The following is a 3259-nucleotide window of genomic DNA, read 5'->3' as shown; positions in this document are numbered from 1 at the left end:
CCAAAAGTTGGGCGCGGATATCTAAGAGGCAGCCACTTCGGCTGGAGATTCGATCTCTCGCGGGGAAACCAGTTGAAATCCACAATAACTGTATTAAACGAATTTAACATAAATCAACCACGTCGCCTGAGAGATTCGAACTCTCGCGGGGAAACCCCATGTACTTAGCAGCCACTTCGGCTGGAGATTCGATCTCTCGCGGGGAAACCAGTTGAAATCCACAATAACTGTATTAAACGAATTTAACATAAATCAACCACGTCGCCTGAGAGATTCGAACTCTCGCGGGGAAACCCCATGTACTTAGCAGGCACACGCCTTAACCACTCGGCCAAAGCGACGAATGTGAAAATGGTGGCCCCGATTTTATTTCTCAAATAAGTATTGTTAGTTAAGGAGACGCACTGGTTGGAGAAGCTAATAGAGCCATATGAAGATGCATAAACTGACAATAAATCTAATTCCATGACACTATGTCTTCCTCATTTTCGAATATCTTTTCTCTTGTGAGTGTGCGTGTAAATATGGGACACCTAATGGCATTGTAATTGTGGTTACTCGGATTTAATCTGAGTTTTTCATTATTAATTTAGGTTTAATTTATGTGAGGGTTGTATTGATTTGTTAAAGTAGGTGTGGTATAATCTAGAAGTAGTGGTTGAATATATGAGGTTTGCATGGTATAATTTAGGTACATAAATTAAATATTAATTTAGGGTTTTTTAATTAATTATCTTATGTTTTTATAGATAATCAAATCTTATTTTCATGGTTTTCTTAATCAATCATGTCATATTCATATAGATTTTGTATGAGTTTTTAAATTATCAACCATACCATATTTATATTAAAATTGTGTGATTAATAATCTATTTTAATTTGTATTGTCATTGTTCGAATTTTATAGGCATAGTCATTTTCATAGAAAGAATTAAGAGATAGAAATATTTTTGCGTATAAGATGAATTTAAGAGTTCGTTGAAGGAGTCATTCGTTTCAATGGAAAAATAGAGAAACTTGAAAAAACAAATGACATATGTTACTTAGATGCTAAAAAATTTGAACATCATTATTGAAACATTGTTGATGGGTATTTGAAAGAAGTGCCATGAATCATTTCAAATGTGAAATCAACATTCCCTCGATGCCACTTCTAAAAATGGATATTTATTTCTTAGTATGGAGACTAAGGTTGAAATTCTACCCTATGATGGTCATATGGATGCTCTATGACTTAATGCACAATAACACGATTCCTTATGAGGTGCAATAACGCATAATAAAGACAAAGTTGTCCCAAAGTTGTGTATGCAAAAACTTTGTAATGGTGGGAAAATTTATGTTGAGGGCAAAGAGATACTTAGTGATACTCATGTTGATGTGGAATGAGTTTAAAATTGTTTTCAAGGAAATGTTATATCCTTGAAACCACTTGAAGGAGAAACACTACAAAAATTTGGAAATAATTATGTCAAAGTTAAACGAATATGTAGAGGCAACCTACATGTAGCAATTCAACCATTGTATCAATAAAATCAAAGTGATGAGAAAAGATGCAAAATTAGTTATCAAGTTTATTGGAAAAAAATTCCCCAAAATAATAAAGAAGTTGAGATGTACGATGCCTACTTATTGAATGATTCTTATCGCATTGTAAAGTTAGTAGAAACAAAAAAGAGTTGGAAAAAGACAAAGATTATTGTTGGCATTCCTTCCCATCAAGAGAATAAGATATTTGTTAAGGATGGTATGTTAAAGAAGTCATTCAATGGGAAAATGTATGGTAACACATACTCCAACGAACAACTAACAGAAGGGTAGAGTAATGTGTTAAAGAAAAAAAAATTACTTTATGTAATTATTGCAAGTTTATAATGCCTCTAAAGGGAGATTGTTGGAGATCACATTTAGAGAATAATCAAAAGTCTACTTATATGTGGCAAGGAGAGAATTTTCAATACATGAATTTGTAACTAAATTAGGTTTCTCCCTAATATCAATGAAGTAAGAAAAGTTATTATTTTCTATATCATGGATTAAGAAGGAGATTGTGACCACATAATTCGATAATGTTAGCCAATGAGATTAGAAGTAGCAATAAAGAAGCATAATTTCCCACAATCATGCATTTTCAACCTTTAATCTCCTTAGGCTGGCTTAGTAAGAATAAGGATTGACTAAAGCGATATAAATTTTCACTCTGATATGGTTTCTAAATTCAAACTACTTTTCTGCATATTGATCTATTAATGGATGCCTTAATGAGGGGGTTTCAACCGCCTCTTCAAAAATATTCTACTATAGAACACCTTGGAAGATGTAGGAAAAAACACTCCCCATAGTTTTTTTACTAAAGCCTCTATCTATCACATGAGCTCATAGATCAACCCAATCCATGCAACAATGGATCACCAAGTGGACCCCTTGACTACCACCCCTAAAATGGACTCCAATGTCAGTAACTCGCTGCCACCTGAATCAAACACTACAACAATGCCTTGGAAACTAAGACAATGTATTCTTGAATAGAGGTAAGGCCAAAATATGTAATTAAAATTGATTTAATAATTAGCTACTTTTAGTTTATGACAGACCATGAAATTATAGGAAAATTTTAGGGTTCATGGCCCATGGAGAAGGAACTTATAAGATGGATAAATACTCATTGGAAACCGAGAGGCCAAACTAAGATAAAGTTGGGATCAAAGGGTTTCTTCACCACCATCTTTGAATTATAGGAAGGTAGGGAGAAAATATTTGAAGGAGGCCGCTACTTTTTTAGATCATGTGATTTATCCTTTAAGTATTGGAAGGAGAAATTCAACCCCAAGAAATAAGACTTCACAGATGCCCTGATATTGATTATATTATACTTACTCCCTTTTGAATATGTGGATCTTAAATTTACGACAAGAATAACAAATGGAATAGGTTCCTTTGTTAAAGTTGAGGAAGCAACTAAGCAAGGTCTATACGCTACCTTTTATCGTAAATGTATATACATGAATTTCTAAGTATCCTTCCCAACAAAATTTGTCTATCTTAGAGAGACTCTAACTAGATCCAAATCCTGGACCATGAGCATATTACATTCTAGTGTTAGAAATTCCATGAAGATGGTCATCTATTTGAGGATTGTCCTCTCAATAATACACCAAAACCTAGTCATTCCAAAGGAGATAAGGATGTTGAAGGTTTCACAAAAGTACCATCTAGAAATTTCCCCAATAGAAGGCAACAACTACTGGTTTCCTCAAAG

At 33.7% G+C, this 3259-nt stretch overlaps 1 non-coding gene across 1 annotated transcript; it reads right to left on the bottom strand.

Annotated features, from left to right (window-relative positions):
• Positions 1-259: 259 nt before the first annotated feature.
• On the bottom strand, positions 260-341 carry TRNAS-GCU (transfer RNA serine (anticodon GCU)). The gene has a single exon. It is a non-coding gene; the product is annotated as a tRNA-Ser (tRNA).
• Positions 342-3259: the final 2918 nt, after the last annotated feature.

The sequence above is a fragment of the Pinus tabuliformis genome, chromosome 5_2 (assembly GCF_031772625.1).
Source record: "Pinus tabuliformis cultivar Carrire ecotype Pingquan chromosome 5_2, CPIR1, whole genome shotgun sequence".
Lineage (NCBI taxonomy): Eukaryota > Viridiplantae > Streptophyta > Pinopsida > Pinales > Pinaceae > Pinus > Pinus tabuliformis.
The sequence above is the reverse complement of the archived record's forward strand: the minus strand, read 5'-3'. Positions and strand labels throughout refer to the sequence as shown.